Genomic DNA, 12039 nt, shown 5'->3' with positions numbered 1-12039 from the left:
GGCTTCGCTCCCTGTGGGTGGAAACAGACCTGGCAACATCCCATGGCTGACCTCTCCCCATGCATGGCTCACTGTGGCTTTTTATTGCAAGCTTTTGAAATGGGTACACACTCTGTGATTTGTGTCAGTCTTTTATTTGGTCATTATAGACCCGGTCATCTCTTATACAAACTGTCCCAACACGCAGTCCTGCTTTCCAGGGACTTTGCAAGACATAGGACATTTGGGCTACTCGTACAGGAGCCTTGGAGCTGATGCCATCCTGAGCATCCTGCCTCACATACCTCAGGACATGAGGATTTCGGGTCTGTAGCCAGCTGGCAGGAGCTGGTGAAGTCAGGATTGTGGCTTCCACTGCCCATGGCAGCCCTTCTGTGGTTCTTGGACCCTGGGGCCATAACTGGGCCATGCAGGCAGGAACAGTCATGCTCCCCCATGGCCAGCTCCTGCACCAGGGGGAATTCGGTGCACAGGGTCACACGGACAAATTCAGCTCAGTTGAAGGAAACTGTATCTGTCACATTCCCAGAAAGTGGGTGCACAGGCGAGAGCCAGAGCCCCAATTCTCTCTAGTCCTGCCATGCCTCCTCCTCCAATTGCCCTTCTGCACTCTTGGTTGTTTATTTTTAAAGTCATGGGAAAATGATGAGAGAACAATACAGCACAGGTTTCCCTGCCAGCGACCCATCAGCCTCTTATCTATATGGTTTTCTTGTTCTTTCTCTGTGGAAATGGTGGGAGTGACTTCGGCCTCACATCGGTGATTAGAAAGAAGGTGACTAATGGTTTTGCTCAATTAATATAAGTAGCCATAAAACTGTGAAGCATATTCTGCATGAGCACAAAGAGATTATCTTTAGACCCAGCTGACTTCACAGATAAGTAGCCCTGAAGTGCTTAAAATCTTGTGAATGGTTGGGGCACTTTTAATAACTTGCTTTGCAGAAGCACTTCATACTTACTTTATTGTGTGGAACAGTTTTTGTAATGACTTTACAAGCGTGACTGACAGGCTGAGTTACCTTTCTCTAGAAAATGAAAACTAAAACATGATTTTTCTCTGACATAATACGCATTTTACACCAGCAGTACAATAGAAAGTTTTGTGGGGGCTACTCAGTGAAATATCTGGAAGTCAGAGGATTATAACCTCTTTGTCTTGTTTTGGTACTAGTAATGCATCTCAAATGTTCTAATTTCACAAAGACCTGCAGTGTAGGAATAAATACCCCAAATGACCAAGATGAGTGCTCCTTTTACATAAGTTCCACGTTTCAATGCTGTCACCAGCAGCACAATTTGAAGGACAAGCAGAGGAGTTTTTTGGCATCACACCCCCAAGTGGCATCAAACAGCTGCACTGTTCAAATGGATTTCTATTTCTTGATAAGTATTTTAGGGCACAGCTGTGGAGGCAGCACCTTCCCCTCTGCTGGTATTGTCACAGGGCAGGAAGGTGGAAGGAGATGGATGAAGATGGCTCTTCTGTGCTGATGTTGTATCTGATTGCTTTCCCAAATAAAGATTGATGCTGTCAATAGCCCCTTGTCCAGAGGAGGGCAGGCCCCTTGTGCAAAGAGTGCCCTTCCACTGTTCAGAGATCTTCTAGGAAGTTTCTAAATTCCCAGTGTCCAACTGCACAACAAAAAGTGTGCATCCTTTCGTTTAAGCAGTCAGAAGTAAGCCAAAACTCTAAAAGATTAGCCAGATGTATAATCTTGGAAAGATCAAAACAAACTGCAGGGTGAGAGAAATACAAGATGGAATCATTAGTAGCCAATTAATCCCAAGTCCTCTGTGTTGCTGAGGGTATCCTCTCCTGGGAAGTTTTCCTTCTGTTCAGCACTAGGGTGTTGGGACACCTGTTAGAACATCTCATTACTAGGCCATTGCTGGCAACCACAGGGAATTCAGATAAGAGCCGTGAAAAGCATTTGGTGAATTCAGAAGGAAAGAACAAATAGGTTAAATATGTATGTTTTTGCTACCTGGCAGCTATAGGGGAATGCAATTATCTGCCAATACTTGAAAAACATAAGCACTGAGAGAGAAGATGACTTTTTTAGCATAACCTGTAACTAGGCATAACTACAGAGTACAGACAGAGACTAGTCAAAAGAAAAGCAGGAGAAAGTACTTGACAGCATGGTGTGTTAAATCAAGAAATAATCTCCCAAAGAAGATGCACAAAGTTCAATGTTTGTATGTTGAAAATCAGTGCACGAGAGGGAATAATGCTGTGCTTTTGTGAAGAGGCACTAACTATGTAATCACTGCTTTTCCCATCTCCAGGTTAAAAGACACAAAGGCTCAGTGGACCAAAATAGCTTCCAGTGAGACCTAAAGAATTGTGCCAGAAATGTCCTAATTTGGGCATTTGAAAATACTCTAAAACAAATGCAGCAACATTTTATTTTTCTCGTGGTTCACCTGGAGTATTTTCACAGTGACAGTGTAGTTCCACTCACAGCCACAGCTGTGCAAGACCTGCTCAGTACCTTTAATTTCTTGGCATTCCCCAGAAACTCTTTACTGTTTTGGTTCCCTTCAAATGTTGTTACATCTCTCAAATCTTACTTTGAAAATCCACCCCTATGGAGGGCTGTCAAAACTCTGACAGTCATTTAAGATCTCTTTTGAGGTGCCTTGGGGGGACTTCAGCTGAACAGGTTTTCTGTTCAGATATAGAAGCACATCTGAGCTGACAAAGCTTTCAGTGCAGAATATGATGGTCCACCTGATTTGGGCTTGCAGAAGAATTTTTTTTTTATTATTAAATTGATATTTTAGCTTCCCACATGGTAGTGACTGAAAGTTTTAGAACATGGGGAATATATTGCTTGATGCAGTTACGAAAATTGAAGTATGATTCAGATCTATGAGAGACCTAGATAATGATTGGAGGAATTGTTTATGGAAAGCCTCACAAATCAGAATGTTCCATGCTTTCAGTGTGACTTTTAGTGAAATTCCACAACATATGCTCCAGGTGACTTTTCTATGGAAATGCATGTACTTTATTTTTGATTTCAGAAAAATAAACATCTTCAGAACAGATCATGTCAATAGCAATGGTCTTTAAATGATATTCCACTTTTTCTGGATCATTCTTTTAATAATCAGGCATAAAATGTACATCCTCAGTCCACTTAGTTCATTATTTATGTCTTTAGGGTGTTCTTTTTAGGATTCAGTTTTGTACTTTTTCTGAAGCTGTGTTGACAGAAACAGCACTCTGCAAAAAGGGTTAAAAGACAAGTCCCTGCTTGCTGGAGATGGCAGATGATAGAGAAAAACAAATTAATTTTCATTCCAGCCTTTGTACACAAGGCTTTACTTAATCTATGTTAGTAAGTGGCCCTTCTGCTCTTCGGGGAAGATTCAATATAGTGTTTTCAATATCTTTAAATGCTGAATGACCTGTGAGTCTGCTGCGATCACCAGGGCAAACTCACACCTATTTAACACCTGGGAAGTGGTGTGTGCTAACGTGCATCTCCTGCTGAGCACGAAATCTCACTTTCCTTGCTGTAAATATTATTTTCCTTGTGCTTTTGTTTTCCAGAGCAGTTAGTGAAATACCTCCTAACACAACCTTTCTCTCCAGACTGCTGAAATGAGGCAAGCTCCTTGTGTTCCCATGTCAGCAAGGGTTTAGGATAAAAGGATGTAGAGTGAAAAGTGCTCAGTTGCCTTTGATTTCACTTTCAACAGTGAATCCAGGAGTCAGAATATGAACTGGAAAGGTTGTTAAAAGACAATAACAATAAGCGTGAGGTGAGGACTTCTTTCATTGCCTGTCTCCCACCACCTGCTTGGTGCTTTGGACTGGTCTCACCCAAGGGTATTTCTCTCATCTTTAGCTTTTCTGACCCCAGAGTGTGTCTGGCCTGGGACAGGAGGTGAAAAGGAGCCATAGAGAACTGTTTTCCTAAGGCTCAGCAGAGCCTGTGAGCTGCACTGTAGCTGTTTGTGCAGGCCTTATTAAAATTTATGCTGCATTAAGAACACTTGTCAAGAGGCAACTCTTTGTCTTAATGAATGGTAATGAGGTTTTCAGAGGTATCTGTTCTTTCACAAAAGATCATCTGTCTTTGGTTTTGCTGGAGCCTTGATTGATTGCTGAAGACAAGTTTAACTATTCTGCTTGGCAAGAAAGGATCACTGGAGTATACTTTTCCTCTTTTGTTTTCTCTTCCTTTGGGGTGATTGATGTACTCAAACCAGTTCCTTTCCACATGATGAGAATGCCATGTAACATTGAACATGTGATGAAAACTTGATATTCCCATACTGAATTTGATAAAAGCCTCCCCAAATCCAGCTCAGATCTTCATATTAGGACAGTGTTGCTTGGTTGTTGATTCTTTGGGATAGACTCAGGCTGCTTCTGTGAGCCCTGTCAGATTCTGCCAGTCAGAAGGAGTTGTGTGGGGAGCAAGGGGCGGGCAGGAGGTGGAGAGGGAGCAGAACAACACACAGGTGTGGCCAGTAGAGCCTGGTTTGCTTGCAGGAGGGGGTGGAAACAGAGAGGTTAAGAGGAGTGGGACAGGCAGCTGCATGGGTTTTCTGGAAAGAGGTGAGGGCTGGGGAAGGATGTCCCAGGTCTTGCCTGCTGACCTGGGCAGTAGCAATACCCTCTGGAGCAACTTGGTGGGTGTCTCAAGAGAAGCAGGTAAGGAAGCAGGGAGATGGGGGGCCCCAGGAAAAGCAGATGGCATGTTTATGTATTTTGCTATACTTGGTTTCTGTTGTGTAGGAAAGAGGAGCACAGAAGCCCTTTCCCTATAGAGGGAAAGGAAATGTGTTTATGGGGCTTTTTTTGCTTTCTTCAGCCGAATACTTTCCAGGAGAACAATGACATTTGACAAGGCAGTAGATGATGAGACCTCTCATGCTTTGTCAAAGCTGGGCATGAGACAGACCCTGGGCCTACGCAGGGGACTCGCTGCCTTCATCTTCCCCTCTGGACCCTCAAAGAGGGATCAGTAACCATGTGCCAGGAATGAAAGGGAGGCCCTTGACACCCCCATATGTAGCAAGGACAGCCCAAGCCATGGGGAACCATGGAGGGGTCTCTTAACACACTCCCCAGCACTTCCTCAGGGGTGTCAGGGTCTGTCTGTGAGCACAGCTTGGCACCCTCTTGCTGAGGGAACTGTATCTTGTCTTGGGGACAGGTGCTCTCTTCTGCTTTAAAACTGGGCAAAAAAGACAATATATCTTTATGGTCTTTTCACAAGCCCCTGATGAAATGATCTTGTTAACAGTGACATGGTAATCTGTCAGTAGTTGAAGTTATATAAACCCCTTCTTTGTTAAAATCCACCGTTTTGCTGAATTAGAAGTCTTTAAATTTTTTAACTCTGATTTACTGAAGTCTGCTTTAATGGACTTGTCTGTGTCAGTTGTGCTGATTCAAATATGTAATCCCTGGAGACTCATCAGCTGGCAGAAGACTGTGGATGTTTAGCAGAGGAATTAGAGCTCTGCAATATGTTGTTGTGCACAGAATAAGCACGAAGGAAAAGATGATGTATTGCTGCTCTACACCAGTCCTGCATTCACGTAACTCATTCCAGCTCTGCTGAAATCAGTCACCTTGTACCTGGCTCACAAAGCTGGGAGGGAGATGTGCTGCACCTGGTCGGTGTGGGCACTGCTGCTCCTCTCCTGGCAGCTGTTTTTGGCAAAATCTTGTTTACCTAATTCATCATCCCTTCAAGTTTTAAAGTAAATGTATAGTCACAGAACTGTGCACTGTTAATTTGAAGAGAAATTATGTTAAAAATTGTAATTTTTTTCTTTTTTGAAAGTCTAATATCTTCACTTGGGTCCAATCCTTTGAGCACAGTCAAGGCCTGGCTGGATTTCTCATTCACTAATTGAAAGCTGTTTGCTTGATGTCTTTTTTGAATATCAAATTAAAAAAAAAAAAGGTTTGCCTGACCAAAATCGGCTTTGATTGTACAGATAGTTCACTGTTGTGAAAATCCTCCCCCTTTCAGCTTTCCTTTGAAAGGAGTTATTTGAATACTAGAAAGTACTGAAACTCTATTCAGTGCTGGTATAGAGGACAAAATGAAATGCTTCTAGAAATTGTGATGGTTTTGATTGCAGTTCCACTGAAATAATCTGACTGATCTCTTTTCTCTTTATTTGTTCATCACAACTGTAGGATTTGCAGTGTCTTGGGCATGACATTGATTTCCTCAACAGTAACACCTAACCCACAATTAAATGCAAATCTTAATAAGGATTGATGACAAAAAAACCCCAAAAAACTCCAGGACCTTTTTTTTCTCCCCTATTGATCCTACTGCAACTGTGTTGGATTCCAGCTCAGCTTTCCTCACTATTAAAGACAAACTCTTGGCATGAGATTATCCATCAGTATGGAGCATTCTACTTGCAGAAACCTGCTCACAGTTTCATCCTGCACAGAACAGAGCTGGTGGGGGATCTGCCTCCAGCTGCCGGGAATGCTTAGTTAGCAAAAGTATTCTGGGATCAAATAAAAAATTTCCCCAATGCCAGAACTCTCTCCTTTAACTTACTAAAAGTAATTGCAAAACCATCGTGTTTCCAAGTGTGAATCCATAATTCAGATGCAGCAGGATGGCATAATGTAAACTTTTTGGCTGGTTTTGAAGGAAAAAGGGAAAGAAAGTGCAAGAGTTTGATAAAAGAAGAACCCACCAAGTGGAATACCTGCCTGATCACTTGATGGTATTTTTTAACTACTTAGAAAGGGTGATTTTTGCATGAACTCCTGGATTAAAATTGTATCCTGTGTGAGGATTTTGGAGGACTCTTACGTGCAGTTACTGTTATCCCTCTGATTTGTCACAGTGTTCACGAGTGTTTGACCCGTCTCTCCCCCTGCAATTCCCGGATAATGCCACTAGATGTCCCTTTTTCTACAAGGTTTATGCTGCTTTCAGAATCCCCGGAACTATTTCGTGTTTGAAATACGGGATTTCAGCAAGTCAGCATTTACATTATTTATGTTTTCACTTCCCCTTTGACTATTACCGTAGCTCTTTTTGAAAAATTTGCTACTAAGACTGGTTTAACATGGTTTAACTAAAATTCCTACGGTGACTGGGAATGGGAGTCTGACGAACTGCAGGCATCCATCCTTCTCTGTCGCTGTACTCAGCAGAATAACTTGCGGTGAGTTGGTGTTGAACTGCTGTATAGCACGGCTGCTGTACTGGGATACACATCTTAATGAAACCTTGTACAAAACCCAAGCCCTCGGCTCTGTAGCTACTATCAGTGGGAGGTATTTGGCATAAAGTGCTTTTTTGTGGGTTCCTTTGGTTTAAAAATAATTTTGAGGCAAAGCTATGGTTGAATCGTGCCGTATGTCGCATCTCTGTGCAGGTCTGAGCAGAGGGCTTGGGAATTATGCTGCGAAATACCACCAGGTGGTGACACTCAGTGCTGCCTTCATGCAGATTATATACACTAGGGCTCCAAAAGTAGGTAGCACAAACCAAAGGACTGTTTCTTGATCCTTTTGTCAAGAGCCCCTGGAAGTTTGTCCTGAGAGCCCTTGTAGTTCGTGCTGAAGCTGTATCTGCAGCTCTGCCCCCCAGAGCCATGATGTGGGGCACGATGGGATTCCTGCCCTCACAGATGGTGCAGATGGAGGCTGGTGGTGCTGTGAAGGCTGTGTTTCCTGGTTTCCCCCTGTGTTGGGGGCACAGCAGCTGGGATCGCTTCTGGCACCTGAGGTGTTGCCTCTTATTGCAGCAGCTCGGCCAGGTGAACACTCACAACCCTGAAAAGGAAGTCCTAATTAGCCATAAATATTTATTTATTTTGGCTGAAGGCAGAAAAGGTAATTTAAGTCTGCAGCTGTCTTCAGCAAATAATAGAACACTGGAAAGCAAAAAGGTTAGCTATTAAAGGAATAAAATGCATCTGCTCCTGTTTGGTAGTTTGGATGCCAAGTTTAACGGTGCTGGTTTGCCAGGTGCCATTGCACAGATGTGACTGTGCCACCTTTTCCTACAGCCCACAGCCTGCTGCTGCAGATCCTGCCACTGCAGGGCCTGGAGGTTTTAACAGTGTTGGAGGGATGAGGGCAGGAATTTCTCCCCTTTTCCTCCCTCTCCCCAGTCCAGAACTGGGAGGTGTGCAGCTAGAGAGGAGCAAGAATTGCTGTGTTTAGAAAAGCTGTGTCACAACTTTAGCGCTCTCCAACCTCAGTTTCACTGATCTGATGCTACATGTGCAGGCAAATATCCCAGGGGATAGTGAGGTCTGGATATTTCTCTTTTCTCCTTCTGGGAAGATGATTTGACTGGCTCACTTGTGACATCTCATTCCTTCTTATCTCCATGTTTGCATTTGGGTGTTGTCTTTTTTGAGCAAATTTTATTTTTAGTGTTCTGATTACCTGGGATATGGTCAAGTGAGCAGGCAATCCACGAGAAGTCATTCAATCCACTGACTGGAAACAGATACAACAAAAAGACAAGCTGAAGACATGCAAGCAGGAGGCAGGGAATGACATTTAACATCAGGCAGTCTCTGGTTGCCCTTGCAAATGTGCTTATCCTGTTGCGTCTGAATGCCAAAAACCATTCTGGTTTTTGGTCTGGTAACGGGTTGGGGACGTGGCAATTTCAATCTATAGCGTAGGATTTACTGCTTGTTATTAGTTCTTCTGTAGGGGTTTGCATCAAGGCATTTTTATGAAGAGTAAGTATTATTTAAACTGTATCATTCCTGGAAAAAGAGATTAGGGGTTTCATAGCAGCCTAATAGTGAATCTTGATAAGGACCCACAGTCCCTGACTATCAGTTCATCCCTCTACTCTGGAAGAAATAGCATTACAAAAAGCTGTCAATGTGATCAAGAAAACCAGGTTTTCCTTTATGAATACCTGAATAACAGCTAAATAAAAGTTACTGCTGGGGGTGGGGAGTGGGAATGCCTTTCAGTAAATGGAATTGCAGTTTGCATCAGGATGTCATTTGTTGCTGTGTTCCTGGGCCCTAACTTGGCTCTAGTTCACCTAAAGCTCTGCTGTGATTACCACTACTTAAAGTTCTTGGCATGCTATAAGTCATTTTAAGCTTGAAAATGTGAATTAAGGTAACAAAAGCTCCATCAAAAGAGGAGATGCAGAGGCTTTTTAGAGGAATGGTACCACAGACATTTCTCCCAAACTTATAGCTTATTTTCAGGCAAATAGCTAGTTTATGAAAAACAGAAATATTTTTACATACAGCCAGCTCTTAAAAATATGATGGGAGTGAGGAATTTAAACTACTGATAATGTCCTTTTTTTTGAACAGTAGGACCAGCAATCCATGGAGAAAAAAAACACCTCGTGCCTGGCAATGATCAAAGTGGGAACAGGAGAATGCTAAGAAATGCTATTTAAAAATATCTCTGAACATTTTCTTGAGGCCAGGGTTGGGGTTTAGACTGTGGCAGGCCTTTCAACCTTGTATGGCAGCAAGTGAGAGAGAAGGTTTGTGGAATTTTTTCCTATACAGGACTATGCCCAAAGTCTCATGTCGGCATGGCTTTGACCATGCCTAAGCCTTTGCTCACCTTTGAAAGTTTCAAAATTAAATAAAGAAATGGAGCAGTTTTAATCTGGAATGTCTCTGTCTGGGTGTGCATTGGCAGTGACTTATCAGGAGCAAGTAAAACACACTTTATGTGCTGGCAGTTTAGGTAGATTTGTCTTAGTTCAGGTATCAAAACATGTCATGGAAACCAGGAAAGGGGCTTTAGAGGTCTCGAGCTAAGTGCTAGAAGTGTTTCTTGTGTTTACAGGAGCACTGAGCATCCAATGTTGGGGGATATATGGGAAGTTAGGGACAGAAAGAATGAAATTATGTTCACAGACAAATCATTAAAGCTCTGTAAGACACTAGTGCCTCCTGATAAAACTTTGGGATATCTAGGTGGTGGTGTGGGCTCCACAGAGTCTGCAATCAAAGCACTCTGTTATTCAGGGTTTTGCTGAATTAGTTGCTTGCAAGGTTGAGATCAACATGTTTTAGAAATTTAATGAAAGGCTGAAGAGAAAACAAGTCCATGTAGGCTGTGTTTGGTTATTTCCTCATAATTGAACTCAAATTTTGTGGGCCTGATTCTGCTCTTACTTATGGGAATCAAGCCTTGTGCTGTTTCAGATAAGAACAGCCATGCAGAGTGTGGAGGTGCTTCTTCTCCTGGCATCTTTAGAATAATTTATGGGTTCTTTTCTTCTTCATCAGTCAATATGTAAACCAAGGAGACAGTTTTCAGTGACACTGAGGTCCTTTGGCAAAGGAAAGGGAGAAAGAACAAAGCAGTGCAAAGTCAGTAGCTTGTGACTTGAAACCTGGGCTCAGTTACCAGCACCTGCTCTGACCTTGGGGAAACCACTGAGCCTCATCTTACCTGGATTCTCCATTTGGAAATTAAGATAATGGTGTTCCTGTATCTCAAGACTCTCGTGGGGGTGCTGATGGGAGGCCCCTTCATGAGAAAGGTCTTGTTACAGGACCTCACTTAGAAGTATTTTAGGAATTTAGTATTTAGTATTTCAGCTAAACTTCTTATTTCTCTCCTCCACAGAGAGGGAGAGAACCACTCATGGATGATTTTTATTTTCTTCCCTCAGATTTTTCAAATTTCCATTAAGCTAACATAATTATTTTTCTCTCTGCTCCTCTTTCCTAAATAGAAGTAATGGCCTAATGCTTAAAGGAAATTACTTTCTGAACTTGCATTTCTTACTCTGGATAGTTACTTAGTGCTCCCCCAAAGGTTTGCAAAGGCTCTTAAAATCTGCACACAAGTTCCTGGATGGGGGACAAGTGTTCTGCTATTATTGATGGGCTGTGCCCTCATACACCATCACTGTGTGGAGGTGTGTAGAGCACAAACCCTAAGTGATGTGCTCAAGATAAACTGTGGTGCAGAACAGCTGGAAGTGCAGAAAAATAACCAAAGCTCCTGGCTCTTTTTCTGTCCCCTTGCCCCAGAGGAGGAGTCCCTATCACTGGTCATTAGGGATGTAAATTGTGTTTCTCAGGCCGGATTAGGCAGCCTGGAGATCAAGCCCTGCCTTAGTGTAGTGTTGCAGAGCTGTCCTGGTAATCAAGATTAGCATCCAGGACCTAAGGCATGGACTAGAATCTGGCTCAAGTGATTTGTCTTTGCTTGAATTGAGATTATTGCATTGATGACATCCTTGTGATGTGTCTTAGTCTAAAGACAATTTCAAAGAAACCTTCCCCTCCTCTGACTAAATGAAAATAACACTGTTTTCCAGTAAGACGAATTCAGCTGCCCGATGCTGTAACTGGTATGAATGCTCTTACCTCCTATTAACCTTTCCACATCGTACTGGTGTCCCAGGAGAAATCAAGAATCTGACAGAGCGCTGCTCTGTAATGGGTTGTGGATTAGAAGTAATGAATCACTTACAGGAAGTTGTCTTTGCTGGAATATAAACCAATATTTAGTCTCCAAAGCAACTCTCAAAGTGCTTTAAAAAAACCCCAAACAAGATAATCTTCTTCTACTTTGTACTCTTGGCCTGTCCTTCAGCAGCCCCCTGATGCCAGAACGTGCAGCATGGAAAGAATTTTCTAAACTTTCTGTCAGCATTAAAATCTGAACTTTTTACCCTGCCTGTAAAGCAGCAAAACCCTCCTCTCTCCTCTCTTATTTTAATAGTGTTACTGCTTATTGTTCTCCTCATACCTTCCACTCAAGGTGCTGGAGTGCAGCACAAAGCTCTCCATTTGTGCTGAACTGTTTGCTCTCCTTGAGTAGGAGCAGAGGGAAAGGAGGCACTGGGAAATTGCCATATACTGGCACCAGAGTGGAACAAAAGCCATTTCTCCTCTGTCAGTGTTAATCAAACATGAACTTGAAATTGCTTTATTTTTCCCTCCTTCACCTTTACTTCTGACTCGTGGCTCATCAAGCAGTTCTGACTGTTTCAATTCCAAAGAGACATTAAAGTGTGGAAAAGCGTTTCAGATTGATCTTCAGTTATAATTCCATATGGA

General features: G+C 42.7%; 1 protein-coding gene across 3 annotated transcripts in view; it reads left to right on the top strand.

Annotated features, from left to right (window-relative positions):
- The window catches only part of ANXA5 (annexin A5), a 37773-nt gene that overhangs the window by 2001 nt on the left and 23733 nt on the right, over positions 1-12039 (top strand). The window contains exon 1 of one of the 3 annotated variants that reach the window (XM_017825177.1): positions 7263-7288. The exons of 1 other annotated variant lie outside the window; for it this stretch is intronic. The gene's annotated coding sequence lies outside the window, so the exon portion shown is untranslated. Of the gene's footprint in view, positions 1-7262; positions 7289-7701; positions 7774-12039 lie in introns of those variants that run through there. One more of the 3 variants, XM_017825176.1, reaches the window with a different exon arrangement.

This window comes from Lepidothrix coronata, unplaced genomic scaffold (assembly GCF_001604755.1).
Source record: "Lepidothrix coronata isolate B3197 unplaced genomic scaffold, Lepidothrix_coronata-1.0 Scaffold116, whole genome shotgun sequence".
Classification (NCBI taxonomy): domain Eukaryota; kingdom Metazoa; phylum Chordata; class Aves; order Passeriformes; family Pipridae; genus Lepidothrix; species Lepidothrix coronata.
The sequence above is the reverse complement of the archived record's forward strand: the minus strand, read 5'-3'. Positions and strand labels throughout refer to the sequence as shown.